The sequence below is a fragment of the Heterocephalus glaber genome, unplaced genomic scaffold, assembly GCF_053883595.1.
Source record: "Heterocephalus glaber isolate CG9 unplaced genomic scaffold, H.glaber_assembly_v1.0 deba00001452, whole genome shotgun sequence".
Lineage (NCBI taxonomy): Eukaryota > Metazoa > Chordata > Mammalia > Rodentia > Bathyergidae > Heterocephalus > Heterocephalus glaber.
This window is the reverse complement of record NW_028258302.1, coordinates 6,451,165-6,466,397: the sequence shown is the minus strand read 5'-3', so window position 1 is coordinate 6,466,397 and position 15,233 is coordinate 6,451,165. Positions and strand designations below refer to the sequence as shown.

Here is a 15,233-nt window from a genome sequence, read left to right as displayed (position 1 = left end):
ATGGCTAGACCAGGAAACTTCAGAAAGCCCCCAAGAGATGTGTTGTGCTCCAAGAGGCCAGAACCTGGAAACACAGGGCCTTAACACCCGCCCTGATACCCACTGTCCAGAGCACAACTGGGAGCTGGCTTCTCCCTGCCTCATTCCTGCCCCCCAGCCCCAGACTGCAGGCTGACTTCATGCCAACCAACCCCAAGGGGACACAGAGCACCAACCCGAGGTCTTTAGCTTCCCCCACACACCTTGAAGGTGGAAGTGGCTGTCATCCCATTCCCCAGTCCCCACCCACCCCACTGAGCCTTGGATTTTGTCCTCAGAACCACACTCTTCAATTCTGCTAGAAATTAAGATGCAAGGTTCTGCTAGATTCTGCTAGAAATTAAGGCCCTTCACCTTGGTTAGTCACCCTAGCGTCACTAAAACCAGGGGAAAGAACCCACTTCTTGTCTTCCAGCCCTTTCCCCCACCCTCTCCCCCGCATCTCTTTGAAAAGGGGAAACCCAAACGGCGACACCCTCTTCCAGCTCCAGGCGCTTTAATGAGTCCCAGCCTTCAGGGAGAAAGACGGCTGTGTTAACGGTGCCGGTGAAAAACGAGGGGAGGAACAGTGAAGCAAATTTCTTTTTATTGACTTTTAGTGAGCTATTTAATCCAAACAGCTCATTATCTGCAATATAAATATACTATATAATGGATTTTGCAATAAGAACAATTAGTTTTGCAATTAGCATGAGAATAGGCTCTCCCCAGCTGCCAGGAAGGCAAGGCCTAGACCCTGGGGGCTGGGGAAGCCCAGAGGGTGGGGGAGGGGAGAGGTGAGGAGGCAGCGCTCCACGTGAAGCGGGCAGGGCCAAACCCCCTCCCCACCTCCACATCCTGAGCAGCTCCAAATCTGCAGGGACGCTGCCAGTAGATGTGCCAGCAGAGCCACACTGGTTAAAGCACAGGAGTTCTGCAGATCTGGGCTCAGGCTCAGCTCCATCACTCACCAGCTGTGCAACCCCAGGCAAGTCACTTAAACTCTCTGAACCTCAGCTTTCTGGATGGAAAAACATGGGCATCACGGTGGTACTTCTTCATGGATTTGTCCTGCAGATGACTGACGGACCAGTCCTGCTACAGAATATATCCTCAGGGAACATTGCCAAGGACACTGAGCTGGGATTTCTTTGCATCCCCTTGGCTAGCTACTCGGTAGGAAGGAGTCATAGTTGCCTTGCTGACCACTGAATCCCTAGTGCCCAGCCTAATATATAGTGGGCACTTAATAAATATGTGTTGGATAAATGCTGCCAAGGGAGTGAAATTCAGTGGCTGTTGGCCCAGTGTCTGGTGCATAATAGCTGCTTAATAAATATTCCTAGACTAGAGATGGCTACTTCCCTTCCCTTCCACCTGCCTCATCACAGAAAGACTTGCAGATAAGCGGAGAGACACAAGCCAGTCTGCCAAACCCAGCCTCCCTGCAGCCTCCCTGCACAGAATCCTCTTCTGGAATTTCCCACCCAGCTCTCTCTGTCATCTGCCTTCACAGAGTCAGAGCCTCCCTCCAGAGTTCCCTCTTCTCCGTGACCCAGTGCCCTCTTGAACACTCCTGGGGTTTCCGCTTGTCCCTCTGGCTAGTCCCTGCCTCTGCTCTGAACTGGAATTTGAGCACATGGATTTCTCCAAGACAACAGGACAGGTGCTTGCATGGTGTTCCACAGAAAAAAGGCTGGGATTTTCCCAGTAATCCCAAACACAGGCGAGCAGGCGGTTAACGTGCAGACTCCCAGCCAGTCAGCCTGGTCAGTGTCCAGGAGTCCATCTTCTTGCTAGATGTCACTGCTGAAATCCTTGACCTCATCTCTCCAATCTGTAAAATGAGCATAATAACAGCAACGTTCCTTAGAGCTGAGAGTTCAGAGAGAATTAAATAAGCCTCCCCAGTAGCACTAATGGCTATCAAATAGTCAGGTGAAAACTGTCACCTTCCATCATGATCACCATCCTCCATTTAGGATTATCAAGAACATACAGAGTCCCACTCTTAGGACCCAACTCTCTTGCTGCCGGCCCCTCTCCTGGAAGCTCTGCTGAGGATCTCTCACCCCTAGCACCAATCAGATAGCAGGTTCTCTTGCACATCTCTGCACGAGATCATTTGGACTGCACACATCAACAAAGGTCCAGGTTGAGTTGGGTATGGGGGAAACTGAGTCTCAGGCAGTGAGGTGATTTTCCAAGGTCATGCTGCTGGCCAATGGGAGAAGCACAGCTTTCTAAGCTCCAACCTCTTCTCCAGGACCTAATATGATGCTAAAGAAAGGAGTCAAAGCAGAGGGGGGAAAAAGGTCTTTTAATTCCCTCCTAATGTCCCCAGATGTCCTATGCTGGGCAATTGCCTAGTGGCCGGGAAAGGCATGGTACCATCAGCTCGGAGCCTAGAACTCACCACCTCCCAGACAATTGCAAGGGCACATGTTCAGGGGAGCAGCAGAGACCTTGAGCTGAGGCTGGAGTGACCTTCAGCCCCCACAGTGGCCGGCTGCAGATGGACGCTCAAATGTGTGGCACACATAGCTTCTGGGCAGAAAATGGAAGTTTCCTAACACATGGTTACCCTTGTGAAGAAGACTGCTTCACGGTGGCGGAGAGGACCCTCCAAAGTGTCAGTCAACCCAAAAGGTAATGGGAATCTCCCAACATAAAGACCAAGAATGCTGGCTTCAGAGGCACCCAGCCTGAAGGTCAAATCCCAGTCTGTCCTTTACCTGCTGCATGACCTTGAGCTAGTAACTTACTCTTTCTGAGTCTCAGTTTCCTCAACTGTAAAGTGCGGACCCAAGACCTTACCTTCCAGGGCTGCAGCAAGAGGAAGCCTAGGTAGAATATGCAAGCACTTCTCAGCACCCATCAAAAGGAAGCTCTCACTGTCATTAGTATTCCATTTTAAAATGCAAAATTCGACACCGGGCAGTGTGGCTCCCTGCACTCTCCAGTCTCCATTTTCCCATCTGCTGGGATGCTGGCGCTGTCCTTCTGCCCCTGGCCTCCTCCCCTCGCTGCAGCCTCCCCCACCCCTGGGCCCGCAGCCCTTCTCGGGGGAGCAGGAGAGAGGATGCTGTTAGTCACGGTGTGGAGAGGTGCCATCCATCGGAGGAGGCCTGCGGGACTCTCGGACTCGGAGAGGTCATCTCCATTACAAACTGGCTGTGATTAAGCCATTACTTACTGTAATGGGATCCTTTCAGTCGGAGGTGATGCCTGCCACGGCCCGATAAGCCAGCGATGGCCACCGCAGCCCGGCAGGCTGCAATAACACAGCCTCTCCCCTCTGTGACAGGTTCAAGCTCTCGCACTCATCGAAAAGTCCATTTTCCAGCACAACTGGGTACACTTCCCAGTGACAAATGCCTGTCCGCCTTTAATCTGTTACAAGCTGAAGAGGCCCAAAGGAAGCACTCCATCACAGGCGAGAGTGTGTTTATAAGCATGCTCTTCCAGGGCCCCACGAGGGGCAGCCATGTGGATGGAGTCTGCCCATTTATGGGGGGGCCGTCAGGAGGAGGAGATGCACCATGATGTGTGGGTTTGGGGTGAGTATGGGGTTCATACATAGGCACACACCTGTGCTTGTTCTCCTGCGTATCCACAGGTTTTCGGCCCTGTCTCTGAGCAAGGGTGGGGGTGTGGATGTGTGCAATGTGTGAGGAATGATAAATGCCAGCAAGGGTGGGTGAGGGCCTGGGTTTGAGTGGGGGGGGGTGTCTGGGTGTGTGGCATGCTTGAATTCTTGTGTGCTATGATGGAGTGTGTGTAAGTGTGTGTATATACACACATATACGTCAGCATTCGTGTGTGTTTTCATTACTTTTCTCGTTGCTGAGACAAAATACCCAGCACCCAAAGTTAAGTGAAAAAGGTTTATTAAGCTCACAGTTTGTAGAGGTTTCAGTTCATAATCAGCCGGCTCCAAGGCAGGGTGATGAGGCAGAGGGGCATCACAGAGGAGAAACAGTTCATGGCAGGCAGAAGACAGCAAAGCAACAAAGTAGTGAAGAAGCAAGCCCAAGCAACCTTAGCAGCTTCTTTCTCCCCCTTTCATATTCTATCTAGGATACCAGGCTTAGGGCAGGTGCCGAACACATCACTGAACTTATTTAGTAATCACACACCCTTAATCCCAGCATCACGCACCCTAGATCCAGCCACCTCTGAAAAAGCCCCACTTATGACTGCATGAGGCTTTGGGAGACATCTAGATACAGCCATAACAGTGTGTATGCCCGAAGAGGAACAGATCAGAGTCTTCCCCAGTATGACTGTATCCATGCAGCCCCTGAGGCCTCCTAAAAGAAGGATGGAGGCCTCAGCACATCCCATAGGTTACTGAGGTTGTCCTAATACCTGGGAGAGAGACTGAGGATTCATCCTGAGCCAGGGGTTGGAAATGGGGGAAGAGGGCATCAGTGGCCAGAGATGCCCTGCCCAAGTCTAGATTCTAGGTGCAGATTCAGGATCCCAGAGGGTCTCAAGATGGGGACACATGAGAAAGGGCAAGCAGTTCCAGGCTAAGGACAGGGACTGCAAGAGCCACATCCATATGAGAATGGCCTTGACATGGGAGGAGAGGGGCCACTCTGGGGCCACCCAGAGTGTCATGGCCATCCAGCAGAACTCAGACAACAGTGCTCAGAGGAGTTTGGGGGCATCCCAGGGATTGAGAAGGGATGCCACCTCATGCCCAGAAGCTACTAAAAGGGACACCACAGCCTGGGGTCCATTGGTTCTCTGATCTGAGGCTGTGTCCCTGGTGCTAGAGGGAAATAGGAAGAACCATGCACTGAGTACCCAGCTCTATGCCAAATACTCTACACACCATCTTTTTCTGTGCTTGTCAGTGTAGCAATACTGACATTAGGTTCAATATTTTGCAGGAACCAGGTACTTTGACAAGCGATTTACAATCAGAATCTCCCTGGATTTGCAAACCTCTTTACTAAGACCCTACTCGGTGGCTGTCAAGCCATTGTGTGCATTTTTATTATGATTATAACTGTGCTTATTATGGGTGGCCACCGTGAACTGATCCCTTCCACCTAGTAAGGGATGTTATGTGCTTCACATACATAATCTCATTTATAAATAGTTACAGTCATATCCAACAGGTTATTGAGCCCCTAAATGAGACTTTTACACATATAATATTATCAAATGCTCCCTGAGGGAAGTAAGGGTCAGGGGTGGGCAGCCAGGTGCCCCAGGTCCCTCAACCAACAGGCAGGGGACCCCACTGGAGCTATGGCCCACCTTCAAGGAGGCACCTTGAAGGAATTTCAAGCCAGAATACCTCCTGCGCCTGCCTCCCAGTCAAGAGCTTCAAAGCAGCTGAGCCGAAGGCAACTCAAGCGTACTTGTCCACTGACTGATGGAAACAACACTAAATTCATTAAATGTTCGGTTCAGTGGCAACTGCCAAGTCCTCCCCTTAAAAAAGAAAGAGTAGTGAAGTACTGAGCAATCGTCCTGATCTTTGTGTTCAGATCACAAAACATTCCACAAAATAAAAATAGTGGCATCTGAGAAGTGTTGCCTCTCATCTGTATGGTCATGTCCAAGGTCACACAGTGGGAGAGCTGGATCCAGGGTCCAGCTTCAATCTCCCGGCACCACCCACTGTCCCGGACAGCCTGTGCCTGGCAGACTGTGACAGTGTGTGGGGAGGTGTGTGTGTGAGTTACTGGGGATTGAACCCAGCATCTTCACACTGAGCTGCATCCCCAGGCCATATTTTTTTATGTTTTATTTTGAGACAGAATTTTTGTCAAATGTTCTTAAAGAGATGTGCAGGGCTGGGGATTTAGCTCAGTGGTTCCGCCGCCTGCCTTGCAAGCACAAGGATCTGAGTTTGATTCCCCAGTACCAAAAAAAAAGAGAGAGAGAGAGAGAGAGAGAGATGTGCAAAGGGGCATGGCCAGAGTGCAGCCCAAAGGAGACAGAGTAGAGAAAAGCAGTCAGGAGCAGGAGCAGGGACCTATGGCCTTGAGGACAGGAACGCCCTCTGGGGGTGGAGGTGTGAGGACAGCAGAGGCAGGAACTTCCTGATGGCAGATGTTCTACTGAGCAGGGGAGAAGGGGACAGAAGAGAGGAACTCAGATTTAGGGACTGGGCACCATGCCAGGTCCTTATTCTCAAGGTGCTGTTAAATCACCTACCCCATCAGGCAGGACCCAGCATGCCCATCTTCCCAGGAGGATACCCAGCCTCAGCCAGTGGAGCAGTTTTGCTCAGGGTCACAGATCGCTCCAGTGGGGAAGTAGACTAGGGACCAGATCTTGGGGAGCTTCCCCTATGGGTCAGACTTTGGGCAGTTGTGTGCCTGGCTTCCAAGCCCTCTTGCCAGAACTGAGGGCCCTGAGCTCCCTCCTCACCCTGGGGGCCTTGACTTTCAGCCTGAGGCATCGAAAATGGAACCTGGGATCTCCTTGGCCCTTGCGCCAGGGTCCTGCACCTCCACACTCTACCTGGATCCTCCTTCCCAAATCATTGGCTGGCACTCTCCCTCTGCTCTTTAGAGGAGCCATTTGCTCTCCTGGCCCCTCCCAGGGACTCCCCTGCCAGCCTGAGCTGCATATGGCCCGGGTCGGAGGAGAAGCCTCCCTCCCTCACCGCACCCCAGTGGCTGTCTGCTCCATCCTGCACACTCTGTGGGAAGGAAAGACTCAGACCTTGGCCATCAGGGCCTCCTTCCTGACCAATGGCTCCTTCTCTGGAACTTAACCTTGGCTGAAGAAGAACTAAATGCCTCCCCAGTGACCATTTATTTACCTCTGGAGGAAGAAGAGGATGATTTGACAATGAACAAGCTGAACCCCTATTTATCCTTCAGATCTCAGAGCAAGAATTGCTCCTCAGGGAAGCTGTCCCTGGCTCAGCCCTGGACTATCAATGTACACCTGCCCCTCAGAAAATGCTACACAAGTCACATGCCAACCTCGATACCGTTCAGTGTCTACATGTGTCCCCTGCATGAGGTGACCCCGAGCTCCATGCTGCCGTGGACTGTGCTTCTCTTGATCACCTCTGAAGCCCCAGCGTTCAGTGCAGACCTCTGCACACGATAGGAATACAATGCATATTTGTTGAATGTGTGTTGAATGAGCCCCTCATGCCTGGGGCGGGGTTGGGGCTCCCTCCTCTGGGCTCCCACGGCCCCCAACACAGCCTCCTTCTTGCTCTCATACTGGCCCTCTGCCTGCCTCTCTTTCACGGTCTCTAGCTTGGCCAATGGCCAAATCTGGCCCAGAATTTTAAAGTCATAAATTTTATATTTTAAAAATCTATATATTTGACTCATTGTAAGGAATAGGAAGACCTGGCAAGGCCGGGTCACATTCTTACCTGGTAAAAATCAGGTGGCACTGAGTGGTTGCTGCCCCCAAGTCTCACATGGAGCCCTAGAGTCCAGACTCCTGAGCACCGCTTAGTCCCTATTCTTCTACCCAGACCCACTCTCTGCATCCTGTTACATGCCTGGACAGTAGGTATTTGGGTTTGTGACCTCCTGCTTTGTTTCCAGGTCCTCACGCTTTCCTTCCCCAGGCTGTGAGGGTCCCTAGCCTGGGGCCACCACAGAGCCTAAGTCCTGTAGCAGGGGCTGAATGAGTGACTAGGAGCCAAAGCAGAAGGGAACTGCAGGGAGTGCAGGGACACAAAGAACAAACCTGAGTGTTAAGAGAAACCTTCCTTCCCTGAGGAGCGGAAGCAAGGGATTAGACCCTCTTTAGGGATTAGTTAAGAAATGATAATTGAGTGTACCAAACACTTTGTATTTTGTCTCATTAGCTGCTGTGATGCTTTCCATGCTTAAAGTTGGGGTGTAAGAGTTAGCTTTCCCCTGCCCCCAGCCAGACGCTCATCAGCTCAGCCACATACACACAGATCCAGCCCCACTCGCTGATCCAGCAGCAGCAGCAGATCCACCTCCAGCAGCAGTTCCAGCACCGTCAGTCCCAGCTGCTGCACACAGCCACACACCTCCAGTTGGCCCAGCGGCGGCGGCAGCAGCAGCAGCAGCAGCAGCAAGCCACAACCCTCACTGCCCCTCAGCCACCACAGGTCCCCCCTACTCAGCAGGTCCCACCTTCCCAGTCCCAGCAGCAAGCCCAAACCCTTGTGGTTCAACCCATGCTTCAGTCTTCACCGCTGTCTCTTCCACTGGACCCAATCCCCAAGCCGCCCATCCCCATCCAGTCCAAGCCGCCCGTAGCACCTATCAAACCTTCTCAGTCAGGGGCTACGAAGATGTCCGCTACCCAGCAGCCGCCGCCCCATATCCCTGTGCAAGTGGTGGGTACCCGGCAGCCAGGTACGGCCCGGGCACAGGCTCTGGGCTTGGCACAGCTGGCAGCCGCTGCCCCTGCTTCCCGGGGGATGCCAAGTCCAGTGCAGCCGGGCCAGGCCCACCTGGGCTCCTCCTCGCCTTCGTCTCAGGGTCCCGGCACACTGCAGGAATGTCCTCCTGGGTTGGCCCCCGGGGGTGACCCTTGCTCCTGTGCCGGGGACAGCACATGTGGTAAAGGGTGCGGCCACCACATCTTCACCTGTGGTTGCCCAGGTCCCTGCTGCCTTCTACATGCAGTCTGTACACCTGCCGGGTAAGGCCCAGACGCTGGCTGTGAAATGCAAAGCTGAGTCCGAGGAGGAGAGAGACGAGGTCTCCACCTTGGCTTCAGTGCTTCCTGCCAAGGCGTCTCCAGCCGCAGAGAGCCCAAAGGTCGTGGAGGAGAAGAGAAGTTTTGCGGAGAAAGCTGACCCAGGGACCAGTGTGAATACCAACACCCCCAGCAGTGAGCTCATAGCCCTGGCCCCGGCCCCAGGAGCTCCACCTCCATCACTGGCCATGGTGTCCAGACAGGTGGGAGACTCGAAACCCCCACAGGCCATTGTGAAGCCTCAGATTCTCACGCACATCATCGAGGGCTTTGTCACCCATGAAGGAGCGGAACCTTTCCCGGTGGGTTGCTCTCAGTTACTAAAGGAGTCTGAGAAGCCACTACAGACTGGCCTCCCAGCGGGGCTGAGTGAAAGTCAGTCAAGTAGCCCCCTGGGAGGGGACAGTCCTTCTGACGATTTGGATAAGAAGGCAAACCTCCTGAAGTGCGAGTACTGTGGGAAGTTCGCCCCCGCAGAGCAGTTCCGAGGCTCTAAGAGGTTCTGCTCCATGACTTGTGCTAAGAGGTACAATGTGAGCTGCAGCCACCAGTTCCGTCTCAAGAGGAAAAAAATGAAAGAGTTCCAAGAAGCCAACTATGCTCGAGTTCGTAGGCGTGGACCCCGCCGCAGCTCCTCTGACATCGCCCGAGCCAAGATCCAGGGCAAGCGGCACCGGGCCCAAGAGGACTCCAGCCAGGGTTCAGATAATTCCAGCTACGATGAAGCACTATCCCCTACGTCTCCTGGGCCATTGTCAGGAAGAGCTGGGCATGGAGACCGTGACCTGGAGAACACCATTACCGCACCCTCGACACCTGAATTACACGGCATAAACTCTGTGTTCCCATCCAGTAACCCAAGCCGTTGGAGTGTAGAGGAGGTGTACGAGTTCATTGCTTCTCTCCAAGGCTGCCAAGAGATCGCAGAGGAGTTCCGTTCCCAGGAGATTGATGGACAGGCCCTTTTATTACTTAAAGAAGAACTTCTTATGAGTGCCATGAACATCAAACTGGGCCCCGCCCTTAAGATCTGCTCCAAGAAAAATGTCCTCAAGGAGACCTAAGGTGGCCCTGTTGGACAGTGGCTGAAGCTGGACACTCCCCACTATCCAGGTTACAACCTGGAGCCAGCAGACTTTGCAGGGAGGAAGGCTGTTCCAATTACGTGACCTTCTGGAGGGGGATTACTGAGCAGGAAAGAGAAGTGTAAGAACTGGTTGCTGGTGCTACGTGGTGGCAGCTTTGACATTTTCTCTGGGTTTCATTTTATTTTTTAAAAATCTTTATAATTCTCACCATATCCACCTGCCCTAATGCAATCTTCACAAAGAGGCAGTCTAGAGAACCAGGACAGTCCAGCCTTATCCTGGAGTGGAGCATCTAGCCAGGATCTCAGTCCTCCAGAAGAGGAATGTGCTATATGGTAAGGTAAGGAAGTGGGTGGAATGTAGGTTTGCCTCCCCAGGGGTAGAGGTTGGGTTTTTCTAGCTCATGCGGCACAAACAGCAAAATCTGGTACTCACCCTCTCCCCTCGGGATCGTCCCACGGCAGCTGTGGCTCAAAGTTTTGTTATCACCTATTCCCTTAGTATTGAGTATTTCTCCTGCATCCATGGCAGGGTCACCAGCTGGTGTAGGCTTGGTTGGCATCTTTCTGATTTGCTGCAGGGACTAAAAGCATTTGACTGGCTAAAAAAAAAAAAAGTTGGGGTGTAAGTAGGTTAATCTTATTGAACTGGTTTAATAAATAGAAATCCATTTTCAAACGTCTCCCAAGGATAGAATCCTCTGCTCTGTCGTAACTCCCAGAAGAGGCCTGTGGCATTACTGCCACCTGGTGGTAATAGGTTTATATTGCAGGAAGAGTGTCCTAGTGCAAAAACCCTGCCCGTGGGAGGATGGTGGAGAATGGGCTTTGCCCCTGGTTGAAACAATCTGACAAAGGGAAACCACCTCAGACAGCAGAGATCACCAGTTCATAGGAAGAATTAAATTCAGCAAACCTCAAAACACACATGCTGAGCATCTGACATACCTGAGCTGGCTGAAACTGCTCCAACCCTCCTGGAGCTTTAGCTATAATCAAAACAGACGTTCAGAATTCACTCCGGTGCAGAGCAGACTGAGGTCCAAGTCCAGAACTACCAGATCCTTCAAAGTACGGAGGCTTCCACTCAGCTTAACCAACAACTTCATGGGGGCAAATATGGACCGGGGACCAACCCAAGTGCTTGATACCATTTTCTTTATAGTAAATGTCCACAGTAATCTTTCAGAGTGGGCCAGGATTCATTCAGCTCAGTGGTTCCAGCACCTGCCTTGAAAGTGCAAGGTCCTGAGTTCGATCCCCGGTACTAAAAAAAGAGAAAGAAATGAAAATTTTTCAGAGTAAGTCTTATCATTATCCCATCCTGCAGGCAGTAAGAGTAGGCCCAGAGAGAAGTCTGTGTCCATAGTCCAAGAGCTGCCGGGAGTGGCAGAGAAAGGCTTCAGATCTGGCCCAGCTCTGGCCGACTCCAGGCCTTGCTATCTCTTCACAGCCTGCTACTTGTTCCAGACCCAAAGGGGCCTCTGAGGTTCCACAGGCAGCCCCAGGTCGGCAGCTGCCCAGCCTGTCACTCACAAGGCGGCTCTCCCAAGGGTGGGGGATTTAGCTCAGTGGTTCTGCCACCTGCCTCGAAAGCAAAAGGTCTCGAGTTCGATCCCTGGTACAAAAAAAACAAACAAGGTGGCTCTCCCGTCCTTCCAGGCCCTCCTCCTCAGCCTCAGTTCCCCAGTGTCCTCCCCTCCAGGGGCTCTTCAGGGATCCTCTGCCCCAGGGATACTCACTGTTTTCCTGGGCCTGAAACCCAGCCTGCAGTCACCTCCACATCCCACGGCCCATCTTGGCAGCATGGAGCCTTGTTTACTGACTGGTACATTCACAGTACAGGCCTGTGCTCTCCCAGGGAGAAATCAAACCCATAATTGTCCCCAGACTGGTTTTGTGTTCTCTGTGGAAAGAAACAATACACAGTCTTTGTGTTTAAAAAAAAATTACTGAAACAAAAAAATTCTAGTTCACACTCTTTTGAATTGAGAGAAATAAGTAAACACTATTTCCTAAATCTATGTTCACTGGGAAGCCTCCTTTTATTATATTTATGCAAAAACATGAGCCAAATCTCATCGCAGGCCGATAGAAGACACTTTCAATAATAAAATGCAAACGCTGTTTGCAAAGAATTATGGAGGATCAAGTTTCTAGCCTATTGTGAGGAGTAGTTTAAAATTAAGACTTTTAAGCTTCATGTATCCCAATTTTATTTTGCAATAATCCATGCCTTTAAAGTACCCTGTTTATATTTGCTCCGAATAATATAGCCAAAAATCCACGGAACACTCACTGTGAAAAGGGTAACTCATTATCTGCTTTCGCCCAGAAATAACAGAGGAAGAAAGAAAGGTGTTTGCTTGCACGCCCACAGTTCCTGGGAAATATTTGCTTTCAGACACTGTAATATTGTGAAGTATTCGCATTTCTGCATGGGAGGTTTGCAATTTTAAAAAGATGCTAAGAGGAGTCGAAGGGAGACTAGGAAGGTTTGCACCTATAGCTCAGGTCACCATGGGGCCCAATCTGCACCCTGCCCCACCCCAGGAATTCTGGGACGTTGCCATAGCCATCCAGTGAGCACTGACAGACATGAGGGGTCTCAGAGGGAGGACTTGGGGAGGTCGCTGGAAGGATCACACATGTGAGGCCCCATAGCCATGAAAGAAATATAGGAGCCCACACACACTGGGGAGATAGCAGGGGGGTGAGGGGGTGATTTAAGAAAAGCCACCCTGAGCGAAAGGAGTCAGTGAATATGTGAGTCACTGTGGCATCAGTGGCTCAGTGATATCAAGGGTCCTTGTTCCCAACAGAAGAGCACAAGAGGCCTCAGCAGCACCAGAGCAGAGTCAAGCTACGGGGCCTGCTGACTCGTCTCCTGGACCCCATCCCACCTCCTAGTTTCTGCATGGCCCCTAAGTGTGGTTGGAGCCTGGCCCATTTGGGATTTGCACTCACTGCCTGGCCACCCTCCACCTCCACCCCATTGCTATTCCTCTATCTCCACTTGCCTTTCCCATCCTTCTCGTGTCCCTCCATCCACCTCGCTCACGATGGATGTGTTCTCATTACTGCCTGCATTCACATTAAAACCCTCTGACCTTTAGGTAGCATTTTTTGCTCTTTCTCCAGCACTTCTACTTACATGAATGCTTCTTAAACTGGATGCACACAGCCCCTGGGGACTTCCAGCCATGTGCCAGGGACACTGTGAGCCACATGCCAAATATGGCCCATCCTGCGGGTGTGGAAATCGCCCAGTGCTAAGCAACTTAAAACACTGTCCCTGTGTTCAAAGAAAGAACACAAATACATTATGGAGCTGCATGCAAAATTCACATGAATTTTTAAGCTGCTATAAGACTTCAAATAAATTCTGAGCTTGTGGCAGGTTGCTTTAAGCTACACCCTCAACCCCCTGGGGGTACCTGTTTACTCTTTTACAGTTCAGTTTTGCTTTGGTGGAAAAGTTTGAAAAGCTTTGACTGACTTTGTCACACAAAAAAAATCCTCGCAACAACCCTTTAAAAAGCAAGACAGTTTTTGAAATAGAGAAATAGGGACTCAGAGTGGCTGAGTGACTTGCCCAGAGTCACGCAGCAAGTGGGTGCTACAGCCTAAATATCTGCCCAGCGTTCTAGCTCTAAGTACAGTCTTCCCCCCACAGCAAGGTACTGCCAGGTGCCCTGAGCCACCAGAGGCAAGAAGGCCCTGAAGACAGGTGAGAGGAGCGATTGAGATCCCTTAAATCCCACACCTTGCAACTGGTGGCTTCAAAACACAAGTCAGGGCTTAGAGTCAGGTTACTGCCATTCTAATGTCTCCCAGATAAGCCACTGTCAACCTGCCACCTCCAGCCCTGCCTCAGAGGCTTAGGACAGAGAGGGCTAAGGTTGTACCCACTGTACCTTCTGGCAAGACTCAAGGAACCAAAGGTGGTCACAGGGACTATGGGTGGCCATGGCCTCATCCTCAGCACCCACTGCTGTCAGGGCCAGTTCTCCACTCCCAGGCCTTTGGACCCAAGGAATTCTGGAGTTGGCTGCTGAAAGGTCAGCTGGAGATGGGATCTGAATCCAGACCAGGATGATTCAAAACTTTCCACTCTCCACTTCCCACCCTACCTGAAACCCATAACCCAGAGGCTGAGTTCTGCCCAGTTGCTCCAGAAGGAGCTGCAGGATGGATGTGGGCCAGTGCCCTCCTACCTCAGGCTCTAGCATAGTGGTTGAGCCCAGGGCTCCTAGAGCCAGAGGTACCTGAGTTCAAATCCCAGTTCTTCCATTACTAGCTGTGTGACTTCATAGGCTCATCTGTGAGTGGAGATGCCATCTGTGCCCTGCTCAAAGGATTGTCATGAGGATGAAGCCAGTGACTACCAGTGACAGCACTGAGACACGAGACTGGCACGGAGCCAGCAGTCCAGGGAGGGAGGCATCATCATATGAAAAATGAGGGGAGGAAGGGCAGAGGCGACTCCCCCAAACCCACAGTTGTGCTTTCGGCAGCATCAACTGGGCCAGGGGATGGGAAGGTGCATCTCTCCTGCTGCCTCCTGCCATGTCACACTTAAACAGCTGCCTGCAGTTTGTCCACAGCAAGGCCAAAGTGGGAGTCACCTACCACCTGCCCATCCTTCTAGGGCCCAGGAATCTGTGGGAAAAGCTTCCATGAGAAATCACCAGAGCCCAAGGCTTCCTAAACATCAATTCCCCAAGGCCTTTCCTATCACTCCCCAGCTGCCCAGCCCCGAAGTCCCGCAGCTGAGCATTCATGCAACAACCACTTCCTGACCATCATCTGTATACCAGGCATCAGCCAGGGGTAGAGAACATCACGGGAGCAAAACAGACGCAGTCTCTGCACTCAGAGATCTCGGTGTCTAGAAGACAGACAATGAATCAGCACATAACCGAATGACAGTAGTGATAACCACAACAAGGAATGATAAACCAGGGAAACGGGGAGAGGTTTTAGATATGGTGGTGAAGAAAGGCCTCTCTGGTAAAGAAATATTTACTATTTATAAGTAAAATTGATGATTTAGAACATCATAAATAACATTTGCTAAGAAGTAAAGAAGGACGCTATAGGATTATCAAAGTGAGCAGCATTCTTAGCAGAGGGAAGAGCACATGCAAAGGCCCTGAGAATGAACCAAGCTAAGGATTTTCACTTCTATTCTCAGCATGAGATGGTAGATTGCTCTTTGGAGCACAGAAAACAACAGCTGTCAATCAAGCTGTTGATCTTTAACTTCATACATGATAACCCAAGAATCCAGAGGGTCCAAAACCACCCTAAAGTCCTTCTCAATTCTATTTATTCAGAAAGAATGATAGTTGGCACAGTAGTCCAAAGGATATTAAATGCTTTGTTTTTATAATTAGAAAGAAAAAAGCATGAACAAATATAGCCTCCCCCTTGCATGGAATGGTTG

General features: G+C 51.2%; 1 long non-coding RNA gene and 1 pseudogene across 1 annotated transcript in view; one reads left to right on the top strand and one right to left on the bottom strand.

Annotated features, from left to right (window-relative positions):
- Positions 1 to 609: 609 nt before the first annotated feature.
- Positions 610 to 15,233, bottom strand: part of LOC147827197 (uncharacterized) — a 38,028-nt gene continuing 23,404 nt past the window's right edge. The window contains exons 3-7 of the long non-coding RNA XR_015452737.1: positions 12,939 to 13,079; positions 11,527 to 11,690; positions 10,733 to 11,051; positions 10,221 to 10,386; positions 610 to 1,855 (exon numbers count right to left, since the gene is read on the bottom strand). This is a non-coding gene — a long non-coding RNA (uncharacterized LOC147827197). The remainder of the gene's footprint in view (positions 1,856 to 10,220; positions 10,387 to 10,732; positions 11,052 to 11,526; positions 11,691 to 12,938; positions 13,080 to 15,233) is intronic.
- LOC101712616 (polyhomeotic-like protein 1 pseudogene) lies at positions 3,561 to 9,761 on the top strand (annotated as a pseudogene).